Source organism: Mustela erminea, chromosome 3 (assembly GCF_009829155.1).
Source record: "Mustela erminea isolate mMusErm1 chromosome 3, mMusErm1.Pri, whole genome shotgun sequence".
NCBI classification, from domain to species: Eukaryota; Metazoa; Chordata; class Mammalia; order Carnivora; family Mustelidae; genus Mustela; species Mustela erminea.
Genome location: NC_045616.1, coordinates 58,686,987 through 58,703,716, shown reverse-complemented (window position 1 = coordinate 58,703,716; position 16,730 = coordinate 58,686,987). Strand labels below are relative to the sequence as shown.

The 16,730-nt window shown below is 46.3% G+C and overlaps 1 protein-coding gene across 2 annotated transcripts in view; it reads left to right on the top strand.

Annotated features, from left to right (window-relative positions):
* Window positions 1-16,730, top strand: part of RASGRF2 (Ras protein specific guanine nucleotide releasing factor 2) — a 251,133-nt gene that overhangs the window by 205,744 nt on the left and 28,659 nt on the right. The gene's annotated exons all lie outside the window — the stretch shown is intronic.

The window sequence follows — 16,730 nt, the reverse complement described above, 5'->3', positions numbered from 1 at the left end:
TGTCAAATAAATAAATACAAATCTTAAAAAAAAAAAAATAAGAAAGGGAAGAACTAGGATAGACATACAGATCAAAGCAGACACACGGCATTGGCCAAATATCCAGGATCCAGCAGGACACAGGAGGGGAAGCCCAGCTTCCCTCTTTCCTCATCTTTTGAGGCAAGGGCACCTACCCGAGGGCCCTAAAGCCACCATATTGTGCCTCCCAGGGAGCCATTCATGGGCCCTCAAGGTAGCTGCATCTGGGCCCCTGGGGGTCAGCAGCCGCTCCTCCCCTGAGGTAAACAGCAGATGCCCTAGAGATGAGCAATATTCTGGGCCCACACACTCTGGTGTCTGGTTGGGGACTATTTTCTCAGGCGAATTTAGGAGACATTTTGCCTCGTGCCTTTGATGTTCTGGTTCCTAGTACTCTGTTTTTTAAATTACATCATGCTGACAGGAGACCTACTTGTTATTTGTTTGTGTGTGTGTTTTCAGTACACGTTCGTAGAACGTGTACCCACATCACAGTTTCAGAAAATAAGGTAAGGGCCTCCTTTGCTTCATGGGCTGGAGGCACGCATCGTGCTTTGGTTACCCGCTGCTGAGCAATGGGCGGGCCCTGGCAGAAGCGTGACTGCCTGGCACTGTGCCAGGAGAGTTTTATTTATTTATTTATTTATTTATTTATTTAAAGATTTTATTTATTTATCAGAGAGAGAGAGAGCGAGCACAGGCAGACAGAATGGCAGGCAGAGGCAGAGGGAGAAGCAGGCCCCCTGCCGAGCAAGGAGCCCGATGTGGGACTCGATCCCAGGACGCTGGGATCATGACCTGAGCCGAAGGCAGCTGCTTAATCAACTGAGCCACCCAGGCGTCCCTGTGCCAGGAGAGTTTTAAAGAGAGGGAAGGGGGCCCCGAGGTGGCTCAGATCAGAACACATGAAACATATAAAATGTTTGAAGAAACAGAGAAAAGAGGAGCTCTCAGGTCTCCCTTCAGTATTTTCCCAGAGGCTGTCATGGGTTTGCCATGTGGCCCTGGGTGACCACAGGCCATGAGATGGAGTAGGAGAGAGCCAGGCACCTGCGATCCCTGTGGGAGGAGAATTCACTAATTGGGAAAAGTGGGATTTGGGCCTTTCCATCAGTTAGCCCATGACGATTCTTAAGTGTTAATTAAAGTTCAAATGAAGGTAGCACGTTAAATACGGGATCTAAAAATTTTATCTTACGCATCTTAAGTAAGTAAAAATGGATCCCTTATGACTCAAATTCTGAGGACCATCCTGAGCCCACTGAAAATGTCTAGTCTCTTCTCCTCATCGTCTGAGGGAGCTGCTTGTAGTCCTGTTTGGCTCACTGCAGATACATGGTAATGAAGTCTACCCCGTATCTGACGAGCCATCCCATTCCTCTCTGGTTTTGGACTCCAGGGTCCTGAGTTCTGATTCAAGGGGCCCGTGGATGCTTCAAAAAGGTAGCGCAAGCCTCCAGGGCACAAGGCTTCACAGAGGTCCCTCCGCTGTCTTCCCAGGTGCAAGCCAAAGCCCAGGCTGACCTGGGGCTCAGCTCCCTGCTGTCTGCAAATCTTCTCTCCAAAACCTCTAATCTGGCTTCCCTGCCAGCCTCACCTCCTCTCTGTCAATCCCCAGTGCCCTCTTCTTCTAACGATCTGAAACCAGAATCCCTCACAATTCACACAGAACTCTTACAATAGCTAGAAAAGAGTCGCAAAGCAATTTACAGTATGTGGGGCTCACTCCACTTTGGGTGAAGAGAACTCAAGAGATGGGGAGATGGCTGGACTGAATCCCTTGCTTCTAGGATAAAGAGCTTTACAGGAAGGTGTTATCATCTGGCTTGACCTTGGCTGCATTGTACTTACATAAATATGTATGTGCCTATGGGTAGTATTAGACTGAATAGCACCAAGTCACTGGGATAGAAAGTGGTTTGATAGGGAAGTACAGGTCTCTTTATTCAGATTGTGTCCTGAGGCATTTAGTTGTAATCCACAAAGCACCCTAAATGTTAGCCGACAGTTCGGATACTTTGTAGCCTGTTACTTAGGGCGTGCTTCTATGTGGGGAAGCTCTTGGTCATCAGTTCCATTTAGGGAGCCCATACTGGGACCCCAGCTTCTCAGACCCTCTCGACATGGGAGTCATGTGTGGAAGGTACACAGTGCTCAAATATCCAGTCTTTTGTCCTGACATGATTATTGTATAAAATGTAGACCCTGATGTGCCAGAGGAAGGTCTTACCACTCCCACCTTTGTCTTTTCTTCCCTTCCCTGAATGTGTGAGTGTATTTTAAGGATCTGTGGTTGGTTTCCAGTTGTCCCATTGTAACCTCATCGTGTGCACGTCCTGTCTCCTTCCTCATTTGGGTGAGTTCTCCATCTTTTGACATGGCCTGAGCCAGTGAGGGTGTGGGTGTGGCCCCTGGCTGTCTCCAGACAAGCAGACCCGCCATGGTACTTAAAGAAAGAAAGAACTCTGCTAGTTAACCCTCACTGTTACTGTCTTTGATTTTCACCTCACAAACCGAAGGGCTTGGACAATAGGATTTTTCATTATCTGATTCACTCTCTGCTGGTTGAGTCCCAGACTATGGCATTATTGTGGCAACCTGATTATTTTTAATTAATAATTTTCCCAAAAAAATGAGTAGGAAGTTGGAATCTTTTTAAAAAAAAATACAGCCAAACATGGCAAATTGCATTACTGCTCACATGGTAGACCAACCAGAGAAATCACTTCTGTTTATTGAAAACAGAAAAGCCTCAGGGAAGTGACAAGATGTAGCTTTGTCCTCAGATAATCTGGAGAATTGAATCTACTACACAATATTAAGTATCATGTATCTATTTCTCATTTCTCACCAAAGGTGACTTATATGTGTAGGTAGGACCCTGAACTTAATTCAGCAGAAATAGAGTGGCAGAATTATGCGTGTTGGCTCTCCAGAGAAATAAAATTTCCCTAGGATGTCACCCTCAACTCCTTCCCCACAGTGTGCTAGAATGCCATTCTGGAACCTTGGGCTTTCCTTTAGTAAGTCTTTCCTTTGGTAAGACTAGGATGCTTTTTTTTTTTTTTCTCCTGATTCCAAAAATTTTCATCTGCTATACATTCTGCCCTAGTTTCTCTTCATTTTGTTATGCCTTATTCACTCATTTATTGCCTCTCATGTTGAAAGGAAGCCACAAGGCCTGGGTGGGTTCCTCCCATATGCCTTGTCTCTGGGTTAGTGGAAGCAGGAGCCCAGAGTCAGGACACATGTGTTCTTCCAACTCTGCCACTGTATCTTCTGTGGGGCCCGATTCTGTCCCTCGGCCTCACCGGGGGTGAATATTCTCTTCTGAGAATGAGAACAACTGTCCATCTCTTGCCTCCCCCAAGGATGTGTAGTGAGGGTTAAAGGCAACATTGAATCAAGAAACATGAAAGACATAAAGTCCATCGTAGGTGGGTGTGACCAGATCCCTTCTCGCTAAGGACAGGAGATGAACATTTCATCCCAGGACAAGGAGCCCTTAGTTCCCTGCAGACTCGGCTTGTCTCCTTCATCTTTGTGTCTGCTTCCTCAGGACTCTGCCATGCTGGGCACCTGGGACATGCCCAGGAAGAATTCTCAAAGCCAGTTTATGCACTCCCTCCAGGAGGTCATCCGCAAGCATTTATAGTTACCGAAATCAGCCTAGACAGAGACTAAAGCCAGCAAGGGACCAGAAATCAAGGCTGTGTGTGTAGAAAATCTGAGAGAAAGAAGTGTTCTCATTAGGTGTCTGCACACTTCTCAAGTGTTTCCTGCTAGGAGGCCTCATGTGTCATTTGCACAATTCCAAGCTGTCTGCAGGTTTGGGGGCCACCGTGCTTTGTGCCGGGGCCATGTGCTCCTGGGCTGCTTTGTCTTCTGTGCACAGACAAGAGAGGGCAGGGCTTTGAGGCTGACTTCCAGTGTGTGTGTTAGAGGCCTGGTATGTATAATCTGTAGCAATTTTGGTTTTCCTGCATTGCCTTATTGATCCACTGATCCTGGAGAGAGACTCTGTCCAGTTGTTTGAGGAATCCTACAGACCACAGAACAGTACTAAGGAAGGAGCCTGCAGTGGTGTCTGTAGGTTACGACCTGCGCACTCTGACTCGGTACCATGGGAGGGACACCGGCCAAGAATGAAATGATCCCTCGTTTTCTTAACCGTAGGTTAGGGGAAGTGTTTTAAAAGCATGAGATCAGATAAAAATGACCTACTCACATAAAAATCTCCTTCCCCATGGAACTCATGGACGAACTATTGCTACTTCCTCTCTTTTCCCCCCTTCATTCATTCACTAGTAAGAATTGAGCCCTAGAGGGTGCCAGACACGGGGTAGATTTGAGCGTGAGAGGATCCAGACGTTGCCTGAGTCAGGGGAGCTGGCCTTCAGTGTCCTGTGGGGAGGACTCCAGGAGTCCCCCCACGTGCCCCACAGGAGTTAGCCACCGTCCGTCTACCACATCCAGAGCAGGGCCCAGCTCCACCTGTCCTGGCATGTGGAAGGGGAAGCAGGGAGTGGAGAGGAGGTGTTTTGGAGGAAAGAACAGGGGACCTTTAGGGAGGCTTCCAGGCTGAAGGCAGGCCAAGCTAGGCCAGGAAGGAAATGTCTTACCGGACTGAACGGGGAACTTGGATAATGTATTGGACTGGCCATTCTGATTGAAGAAGATAGAATTCTGTACCTAAAAGTTCTCAAGGACGTTGGTGCCAGCCCCAAAGCTATGTGCAGGGTGGGGAAGGATAGCGGACAGAGCAGTTTAATGGGATCGGTGAACAGCAGTGCTGCTGCTTGATGACTACATCCTTGTTTGTGGCACAAGAGGTACAGGTCATGTGGGCGAGCAGTTTCACAGACTGTATCAAAATGACTCAGCTGTTGGGTTTCTAACTCACTAGTCCTCTTACACTCATTGTTTGGGGAACAAACAATGAGTATAAGATGATGACGAAGAACTCTTGAGTTTGTGTTTCGGTTTATATGCTTTGTTGCATTTTACCAAGCTATTACATTCGTATGAGGGGCACTGAACTTTATATGCTTTGTTGCATTTTACCAAGCTATTACATTCGTATAAGGGGCACTGAACTTTATATGCTTTGTTGCATTTTACCAAGCTATTACATTCATATAAGGGGCACTGAACTTAGGAGTGTGGCTCAGAGACTTTACCTTGAACGCACCTGTATGACGACGACTACCCTGATCAAGATAAGGTAGCACCCAAGAGGGTCTTCCGAGCCCATGCCCCTCGTCTTGGTCATTTCCCAGTCTTCTGTTGGTTTTACTGTTGTTCTTACTGATATTACGTACTTTCTCCCCTTATCGGCCGATGACACTCATTTCCCCCCGTTTGCTCTTTCACTGTGAGCAGTATGTATGATACTTGTTACGTACATACGTGCTTCTCCCATAATCAGAGAGCTTTATATGTAGTCCATCATGTAGAAGTACACACGTACACACACACTCACACAGACCCCAGCGTCTGTTTGTTAGAATCCATATCCTGAGCACACTGAACAAATAAACAGAGGTTGGGGTATGAGACGCGAATCAGCAGCTCTCACAACTCGACTTCGTAGTCTCAGGTAGTAGTTGAGGTGAAAGCTTTCACACCTCCAGAAATCCCCCGTCGGAGCTGACCTCGGGCCACTGTGTGCATGTAGCACGGATGTCGGAACCGAGGGGCTTCTGGAAGGCCGCTGGAGGAGCGGTGGGGCGATGGGGAGGGCTTCAGGGTCGGAGTTACCCGGATGGCAGTCCCCTCCCTCACACCCACCAGCCATGTGCCCGAGCAAACTATGCAACTCCTCCAGGACTCCATTTCTCCTTCCATCTAAGTGCGGATGGTGTCCCTTCTTTATTCTGGCGATTGGGAGGATTAGGTGAGGTGAGACTTCTTAGAGCAGCCGCCACAGGTGAATGCTCAGAACGTCACAGACGGCTTCTCCTGGCAGAGCCCCGTGGGGGCCTAAACCCAGGCAGATGTTGTTACTCTGACCGGACCGGACCAGGGAGGCGATCAGGTCTCAGAGAGGGTCAGTTACCACTGCCCAGGTGAGCCTTTTATAATGGTGGAAACATTCTGTATCTGTAGTGCCAAGTGCAGTAGTCACATGTGGCTCATGGAGCACTGGAAATGGAGCAGCCAGGGTGGCTGAGAAACGGAAGTTGGGACGTTATTGAATTTAGTTAAATTTAAATAGTCACATGTGACAACGAATGGCTCCAGTATAGACGCACAGTCCTAGACCCCTCAGAGGTACAGCTGAGAGCCAGACCTAGCTCCCTGATGTCTGGCTCGGAACTCCTCCCTCTCTCCAGCAGGGTCCCCCTTCCTCTGAAACAGGAAAGCACGGTCATCTCCGCTTGGCCCCAGCAATCAGCCTGCTGAAGAGGGGCACACCTCTGTGGGGTCTGTAGACAAAGCAAACTTTTACGTAACATCAGTGTTGGGGTTTTATCAGTCCCAGAGGAGATGGTGGCTCTTTTCCCAATAAGGGAATGTACCAATGAGCGTCTTTGCGTTTGGGCTTCGAGCCTGCCGCTTCAGACCAGGGGGTCCAGTGGGATCACTTGAGGCAGGAACGCTGGTGCTGCTGGGATGGCAGGGACTTCGTGTGTTCAAAGACCGCAGGAAACAGGGTGTCCTAAAATGAGAGTTTCTACAGTTCATCTCTTCTGTCACTTATTTCAACAGATGACGGGGGGCCCTTTTTTAATTTTTAAAATTTTTGGCATTGCTTAGCAAGACACTAAATCTAGCATCAAATGAGAGCACTGAGTGCAGATCTAGTCTTTGTTCCCAATCTGAAATGGAGGTTGGGCCAAGGATGAGCCTCGTACAGACTTTCAATGTGGGCAGGAGGATGAAAGGTGTAAGTAGGATCTGACTTACAGATCAGACTAAGCAGCGCCTGTGGACCCTTCTGATGGCGCTCAGCCGTCCTCCAGCCCCGCCATCCTGCCCTCAGGCTCAGCTCCTCCTCCTCTCCACCTGGTCCCGCCCGTCAGCCCGCCGTGGGGGGCTCTCCCATCCAGGCTCCCTGTCTGTTTCTGCTTTGAGCCACGGCTCTTCTTTCCACTGAACCAGTCTGAGCTTTGAGGCTGCCGTAATCATGATACAGGGCACCTGGCCTTTTATAGGCAACTTGAAAACATGACTCCCCGCCCCACACACACCTAGAAGGCAGTTTCCTCTATGAGGGTGCATTCTGAGTGACAAGACTGGCCATGTTTTTGTTTTTGTGTCTGTAAGTAGTTTTCAAATATTAATTCATTTACCCCCTCACTTCAACTTTTTAAGAGAGGGAAGGTAGATGTTGTTATCCAGCTTTATAAATGGGGAAATGGAAGCTTCGGGGGGTGAAACGATCTGCCCAAAATGACACAGATAGCAGGTGGCAGAAGCTGCTTCCATACTCCAGCTGCTGGTTGCCCAGCACGGGCTGTAACCCCCGATCTCGCCGGCCAACACTTGGAGTGCAGACAGCTTGAAAGCAAAATGTACAAAACCACTTCTGACTCAAAAAGGCGAGAATATCATATGCTAACACTGACCGTGCTTTTGCTATTTCTGAATCTTTCCTTAGGAAAGTTACTTTTGTCCCAGAGTCTCTTCTGTGTCCCTTAAACAAAGGATCTTTATGGTCTTAACCAGCCAGAGCCCTGCCTCCCTTCTTTTTTTTTTTTTTTAAGATTTTATTTATTTATTTGACAGGCAGAGATCACAAGTAGGCAGAGAGGTAGGCAGACAGAGACAGAGGTGAAAGCAGGCTCCCCGCCGAGCAGAGACCCTGATGCGGGGCTCGATCCCAGCACCCGGGGATCATGACCTGAGCTGAAGGCAGAGGCTTCAACCCACTGAGCCACCCAGGTGCTCCCCTGCCTCCCTTCTGAAGGGCGGCACCTCTTGGATATTCAGACGGTGATTTACCGGCTTCCCTCAGCGCTGGCCCTGGAGGGAGCTGGAGCTAGTGCTGTCTACGGTGAGAAGTCAGGAGACCCCAGACATCCCGCCTAACAGGTGGATGAAGATGCTGGCCCCTGCTCAGCAGCCCCAAAGTACAGTGAGGCTCCTGTCCCCTGCCAGTGGGTGTGGATGGGGATGCCGGGAACAAGGAGAGAGAATTGAGTTGCAGTGTGAGAAGCTGGTAGCTGTGAACTATTTCTGTTTATTGATAAATTCGTTGTCTCTTGCTTCAGCCTTGCAAATCGTTGTACAAAGGCACTAAATGGGAAGATAATCAACAGGATACACACGTCTTTATTTTAGTCTCGTCTTTACTAATTAGCACTCATTTGCTTCTAGTTGTCCACACCATTTCCCGTGGACCTCCGCATGTCCAGGCTAAGAAATCTCGAATGTCCCCCAGGAATAAACCAGTGTTTGTTCCCAAACTCTGATTTCCCAGGAAGGGAAGCCAAAGTGAGATGGAGAATGCTCTATTTGATTTAATTAGGCTAGCCATTTAAGTTCCTTTTGACTCCTCCTGATTTCCTGGGCACATGGACTGGCACCTACTTTCATCACTTTCATATCCGACCCTGCTGTATTATTTTATCAAGATCTGCCTGCCCTTCCCCCCTCAGAACAAACTGCCTTGGGCATCAGACTTCACTTGAGTTCCTGGGTCAAGAAGGGCTCAGGCGAGGAGAGAAGTCTGGAAATCTGAATTCTAGTCTAGATTCCCATGTAACTTACCATCCTCATTCGTAAAACCGGCAACATCTATAAGGGGTTCTTACGCACAAATGAATTGTCAGAGTGCTCTAGAAAATATAAAATAAAATATAAAATCAGAAACTATTATCTGATTACCATGGATTTTCTTCTTCCCCCCCTTTTCTTTTAATCCTGAAGATAGATTTTCATTTTTTAACTCTTTTTTTCTGTGGTCCAGGCAAACAACCAAGTAAGAAGATCCGACTTCCTTTAACTACTTACCACAGTTGTCGCTTATCTTTTATACATCCCTATTGTTAGCCTTTAAACTATCCTTAAGCTTTCCATGCATGTCTTTAAAAACAAGAAAAGAAAAAACTTGGTGAGAAATTAACAACAGGATTTATTTAAGTCTGTGTGAAACGGAATTAAGAGTTTAGGGAACCAGTGTGTTAAATGGAACTTATTTTCAGTTCCCATTGTTGCCAAGACAGAAATTTAGCTTTCTCCGTAAGACCAACAGGATTCTTTAACCTTCTGTGGATGGGTTTCATGGACAGAAAACACTGAGAAACACCATATGGGATGTTACATATATCAGGAGCTTCTTACATCAACACTTTGCATTCTACACGCTCGTAATCACTTGTGGACCTAGGAGGTATTTCTGGAGTCCCACGGCATACAGGACTGAGTTCTCAGTCCCTTCTCTGGACCCCGCCCCTGTCCCCCAGGACTCCAAGGAGCCAGCTCAGCACTGGGGCATTAACAGGTTTGTTCAGGTCTTATTTTTTTTATTTATTTGTTTGTTTGTTTGTTAGAGAGAGAAAGAGAGCACAAGCAGGGGGAGCAGCAGGTAGAGGGAGAAGTAAGCTCTCCGCTGAGCAAGGAGTCTGATGCAGGGACTTGATCCCAGGACCCTGGGATCATGACCTGAACCGAAGACAGACAGACAATGAACTGAGCCCCCCAGGCACCTCTTCGATCCAGTCTTAAGGTGTTGCCTACCTGCTGCCCTTTTCCTTGTGCTTCATCTCCTGCTCACTCTGCTTCCAGATTTCGCCAACCTATATCTCTTCATGTCTTTGCATAATGAAGTTTCTTCCTAGATGAATGTCAAAGGCTCTACTTCTGCCACACTCCAGACTCTGAGTGTGTCTTCTCCAATGGGGAAAGGGATGAGGTTTGCCTCCCAGCTTCCTTTACCAATCTTTCCCCTTTTATGGGGAACAAAGTATAACTTACAGACCACTCTTCACTAAGGCTTCTTCTCAAGTTAAGGTCAAGGATAATTTTGTTGGCATGTGGCATTAATTAATGAAGAAAATTTAAAAATCAAGATTAAAAGCAGGCCTTTCCAAACTTATTTTTCCCCTCTGCAATCTTTGTCATTGTCTTGAAAGCTACAATCCTATCAATTAACCACCTCTCTAGAAACCAGCGGAAAGCATAGCACTTAGAAAATTATTTCCTTCTTCTGATAAATGCTTTTTAAATGGACTGATTCTCTTCTGAGATATTCTGTGATTTCAAGGTTGTGGGCCGTATTTAAAATTCTTCTAAGCTCAGCTGTCCAGGTCTAAAGGCTGGATATTAGCAAGTCTTCAAATGCAGAATCACTTGTTAGAAAATGGTCGCATATATTATTTTCTGCATGGTTTCTTCCTTCTCACCGAGTTGGTGTCGTTCATTGCCATTTGCCTCCCCCCGGTTATTTTTGTTCTAACAAATCTTCCACATTTTGCATGGTGCCTTCCTCTAGTAGCCTCCCACCTCACATCTGCTCAAATAATTTCCCCAAACACCAGTTTAAGAAGAATTAGGTAACATATTACCACACATCTCAAAGTCAAGTCACCTCCCTAGAACTTTTGTCCATTCATTCAACAAATATCTGGACCCCCACCAGGAGCACCTGTGCTTACCATATTTGGGGCTTAATTGTATCTGGGATTTACCACCTCTTCCTGGTGCATACATGGCTACATGCTGGTCAGTTACACATTTTCTTTCTTTTTTTTTTTTTTTTTAGTTGCAATTTTCTATATATTCTGTTTCTCTTTGGAGATTCTAGGACCTTATGAGTAAGTGTTCAACAGGTGCTGGAAAGTTTGGAATTACTGTGGAGTTGCCTTGTAGGGTTTTATTCCAAAGGTAATGCCCTTCCTTATGTTTTTTGAGTCAGTTGTTCCTTTTGTAGGGCAAACAAAGAGGCTTTTAAAATATCTTTGTAGTTGGGTGATGGGAAATGCTGGAAAACCCTGCTTTTCACTTTTCCAGTGACAAAATGTGATTCAGAGTCAAGGTTACCCAAAGGTGGCAAGAAGGCTGGTTGACCAGGGGTGGTGGACAGTGGACAAGGCCAAATAGGTGCTTTGCAGGGTCTCCCTTGCCAGTTGTTAGCCAGCACTATCCGCCCTGGGATAAGGTTTCAACATTTACCTTCTGAATAAGGTCTCCCCTCCTCAAGAGGATTGTTATCTCTGGTTCATTAAAATGAGGAATCCAGAAATGTGTCCTCAACCTATCAAGGTTGATCTGCATAGATCTTGGGAAGATCATTGAGCACCTGTGCTGCAGTTTCCCAGGTAACAAAATGGCACAGACCTAACCTAAATCTACACCACAATATAAATTCAGCTCTTCGTCTTCTGTAGTCAAAGAGAACAGCAAACACTAACATGCTTTTCATTGCCTTGAAAATCATTGTCAGGGTGCCTGGGTGGCTCAACGGGTTAAGCCTCTGTCTTCCGCTCAGGTCATGATCTCAGGGTCCTGCGATCGAGCCACCACATCAGACTCTCTGCTCAGCGGGGAGCCTGCTTCCCTCTCTCTCTCTCTCTGCCTGCCTCTCTGCCTACTTGTGATCTCTGTCAAATAAGTCAATCAAATCTTTAAAAAGAAAGAAAGAAAGAAAGAAAGAAAGAAAGAAAGAAAGAAAGAAAGAAAGAAAGAAAGAAAGAAAATCATTCTCAAACCCCAGGCTCTTATTTTTGAGTGTAACACATCCCAATCCCCTTCTTTATGAGCCCACTGTCCAGGTTTTAAAATTATTTATGTGGTTTTACTTCATTCTGCAGTATTTCTACTTTCCTTTTTAAAACTCTGGCCGTAGTTGGGAATAAACTGTACTGATTGCAGTGAGAAAATTATTCTTGCAATTCTCTTTACCCTCAAACTGTGTTTATTGAATCAGATTTTCCCAGTGTCCTAGAGTTCCCTTGGCCATGCATAGTGTATTACTAATTACTGTCCTGCACTCCTGAAAGAATGAATGTAATTGCCCGCATGCCTCAGCTGTCAGCAGGGATTTAGTTCCAGGGGGCTGGAGAATCTGATTTATTGCATCACAGATTGTTTTTCTGTTGTATGATCTAGTCTTATTAATACAAACCTGAGTTTCAAGATCTCTATCTCAGATGGGTGTTAGTTAGCATAGGAGGGAGATAGCTCCAGCAGGACAATCAGCATCTGATAATGTCTTTTCAGCCCAAGCTACCAGCGCTAGAGCACTGATAGCTACTGTTTTTGGACAGTTGGGTGTTAGCAGTGAGAACTCGGGTGTTCCACTGCCTCGGGTGACACTGCCTGGGGTCGAGTCCTGAGTCTGCCACTTGCTATCTGTTGTGACTTTGAACAAGATACTTGGATTCCTTGTACCTTGACTTCTTTGCTTGTAAAATGGGAATAAAAATGATTGTAACTGTGTTAAATTAGATCATAATTAAAATACCATCTGGCATTTGGGGAACTCTCACAAAGTTTTAGTTACCCCAGGAACTCCACTAACCTGGGTGAGGGAAATACTGACTTTCGAATCACTGATAAAAGTGTCGGAGCAGAGTTAGTAAATCTTGGTAAAATAAAACTCCTCTTGCCATAGCTCGTGTCTTGAGGGGGATCTAACGTCATTGGCTGGTAATCTCTTGTCCCTAAGCATTTGCCAAGTTCCCTGATAGTCCAGGTGAGCTGTCCCCTCTTTGCAGGGGTTCCCGGAGCTGCATTTGCAGGCCCAGAACCTTTCCTCCAACTCAGTGGGGCAGGGAGGGCCCCGCTCCCCCCACCCACCCCAATCACAGACCCCTCTCGCCGGGCTCTAGGGGTTAATAATGTTTGCTTCATCTGCCCAACGCCCACACTGCTGTCCCTGCCTTGCCTTCCCGCGCCCCGAGACGTCATGAACTGAGGTGCTCAGAAAGTGCTGAAGGAATAAGAACTATCCTTTCTTCTCCAGAGACTGAAATGTCAAAGTCTCCCCATTTTGCGGGCTGTCCGCCTTTGGAAGCCCGGTGGTTTCTTCTTTCTGATCTTCTGTCTCCTCATCTCTGCTTCGAACATCGGAAAACAAAAACTAACCTATATAAGCTGTTGCTGGGATAGCTTGGGTGACTGCCTCAGCTCCTGTTGGACGCGGAGGGCTCGCTGATCTGGGGCACAAGAGAACCCGACAACTGGCAGCTTCCCCGCTCAGGGCCTGGCTCGCACTGCGCTCTGCCGCCCGCCAGGTCCGAGCACCCAGGCGGTGCGGACTCCCGCAGAGCCGGACGACCCAGGAGCGCCATCTCGTGGGCGCCCCGATTGCTGCCTATGAGAAGGAGCCAGTGTTCTTCCCCGCCCTCCTCCCCACCAACCCCCGACCCCCCCCCCCGCCCCCGCCCCAAAGAGGGTTCTCATTTCCCATTCAGGGCCTGGGGAAATGCGCCCAAAAAATTAGATTCCAGATAATTTAAAAACGGCTGTTAGGCAGACTTATTATGAATAGTCTGCCTCTGGATTTAAATAGGGCAAGTGGCTTTTTAGCTGCTCTAGATTTCTAGTGAAGTAGTAGCTATTACGTTTTGAACAGGGACTTTCAGATAGCTAATTCTGCATTTCACATGCATTGGTTAAAAAAAAGAAAATTTTCCATTCTAGGTAGTACATAAGAAGATTTGGATTTTTTTTTTTTAGTCAGTTTTTGAGGCGTTGTTTTTTGCATGAATTAAAAAAAATACACAGTGGCAAGTCTTGCTACTGAAAACGTGATCAGCATCACCCAGGAGTTCATGAGAAAAGTATCCTTGTTCCAGAATTCCTGCGTTAGAATCTGTGGTGAGGGGTCCTTGGGTGGCTCAGTGGTTAAGCGTTTGCCTTTGGCTCAGGTCATGATCCCAGAGTGATGGGATCGAGACCCGTGTCAGGCTCTCTGCTCTATGGAAAGTCTGCTTCTCCCTCTCCCTCTTTCTCTGTGCACTCTCACTCTCAAATGAATAAAATCTTTTTTAAAAAAAGAAGAATCTGTGGTGAATCGTGGGCCTATTGGCAGATAGGAGCACAGGTTATCAGAGTCAGAGAGACCACCTGTGCTTTTGTCCGCTGCTGGTACCTCCTTCCTTGTCTTGTCTCCCCAGTATGATCACATCACTTCAGCCTCCATGGCCCACCTGTGACACAAGATCATAGGTTCCTTCCTTGTCTGCTCCTGGGTCAGCCGAGGGACAACTGAAATCATGCACAGACGGTCACTTTGAATGTGAGAAAAACCTGTGCAAATGTCAGGGGAAACTACACGTGAGAATTCTTACGTTTCCTACTCAGCCGTCCCTGGATAGTGTGCTTTCCTCAGCTACATCACCAGCAGAGCAAATGCTCACCTCTAACGTTCATCATGCCACCAAGAGTATCTGGTCAGATTCCACCAAGTTTCCAAAGGGCTCTCTCAAGCTAGTCTTTCCAGAGCTCAGAATAATAAAATGACATTTTATTTTCCTTAATAAGACCTTTCACACATCTTGCCGTCCTGGGGTCTCAGAGCTGTTTTCCCCTGTTGAGCCCAGGATGGGGCAAAGCAGGTACTCAGTGGAGATTGTTGATGAAACTGCTAATTATCCCTCAGCAAGGACCAGACTCTGACCTGATGTCCTTCCCACTAAACCACTTATGATCGTCGGATGATGTGCATCGTTCGAGAGACTGACACAGCTACAGGAGGACTCTGTCATCTCACTAATAAATACCAATATTCATTAAGGAAACAGACTCCCGATGGCTGAGAAATCCTTTGGTGCTCAGGGATTGAAGTTAGTGGGGTTATTAGCTGTTTACAAATACTCCCCTCGCCTTGAAATGCAGGAGGGGTTGGACAAATTAAAAACACAGTAGCAAGATATGACTCTCTTTTCCCCGCATACATTTTTTATTTTTTTTAAAGGTTTTAGTTATTTATTTGAGAGAGAGGGCGAGAACAAGAGAGAGCGAGAATGAGAGAGAGCATGAGAGGAGAGAGGTCAGGTGGAGAAGTAGACTCCCTGCCTAGCAGGGAGCCAGATGTGGGACTCGATCCTGGGACTCCAAGATCATGACCTGAGCCAAAGACATTCGCTTAACCAACTGAGCCACCCAGGTGCCCCACTTGCCTACATTTTTTAAAAGATTTTATATATTTATTTGAGACAGTGTGGATGAGCAGGGGTAAGGGGTAGAGGGAGAAGCAGATTCCCCAACATGCAGGAAACCTGATGCAGGGCTCAATCCTGGGATCCTGGGATCATGACCTGAGCCAAAGGCAGTTGCTTAACTGACTGAGCCACCTAGTACACCCTTACTTGCATGTATTTTAAAAGGAAAACCAATAGCCGAGCAGCTGTTGGACAATAAATAGATGAAATTTTAGGAAAACCTATCAGCTGGCAGCCTGAGAATGCTAAGAGATAATAACCTCCTTGTTGCCCCAGGCCTGGGGGGGTCTTGGTCCAAAGAAGTGATACTAATTGTCAGGCAGTAAAACTGAAATACTGAGAAAAATTTGTTACACAGTTTTCCACCTAACTGAGACACAAAAATACCCAACTCAAATTAGGGCAGACTGTCGCATTGTCTGCAATTTGTGAAATTACGGATCCTTTTGCTGCCCCTAATTTACTAAAATAGGAAGTGTGTGCTGTTTTCTTTTTGCTGGATTCATTCTAATTAGCAATGTTTTCTCTAATCATTTAAAAGAATTCAGAATGTCAGTGCTTCAAAATTTCCTTCCTTAAAGTTAAAATGTAGTTGTAGTGAGTCACTTTGTATAGAAGGGGAAATGCACGTACATGATGCCTGCACCTAGAAAGACAGTCTCTCAGAGTCAGGACCTTGCAAGCAGGACCTAGCAGTGTGCAGATCGTCTCTGAAAACCTGACCGTCCCAGGATGCCACCTGTCAGTGCATTTAATAAAAGAGTGTAAGAAACATGATGTTACCTTTTTCTTCTTTTTTCCAACTTTGTACCTTTAAAAACTTCACATCAAGAGAAAAATGCTGGAATAAGACAAAGAACACTGATACCCATTTACGGTCACTCATAATAATTAATGTGCTCACCGTATTTGTGTTCTGCCTCTCTTTCTGTCTCCTCCCTGCCCTCCCAAATAGGGAGCTGCTCTTAAACAGCCTCGGTAAAAATGATCATACTCAGGACAATTTAACATTGATGCTATTCCCAACTATTACATAACCTTGACTTTTGCCAGTTGTCCTAGTGATGCCTTTATGTCATTTTCCCCTTGACCTCAGATCTAATCCCCGATTCACCTGTCCCATGGAGCCGTGGTCCCCCCGGTGTCCTTTAAAATGGAACAGTTCAGGGCACGTGGGTGGCTCAATGGGTTAAAGCCTCTGCCTTTGGCTTGGGTCATGATTCCAGGATCCTGGGATCAAGCCCTGCATCAGACTTCTGCTCAGCGGGGAGCCTGCTTGGGAGCCTGCTTCCCTTCTTCTCTCTCTGCCTGCCTCTCTGCCTACCTGTGATCTCTGTCTGTCAAATAAATAAATAAAATCTTAAAAATAAAATAAAATGGAAGAGTTCCTGTTTTTCATCTTTCAATGCATTAACATTTTTGAAGAGCACAATGTTTCCTCACAATGCAAATGTGAGATTATGCATTTTAAGGGAAAAAAATAAATGATGATTTTCACAGAGCATCACATTGGTAGTACCTGATGTGGGCTTGTTCCGTGATGGGTGATGGTAACTGATCACTTTGTTAAGGTGTCTGCTGGAGTCTTTCTTTGTA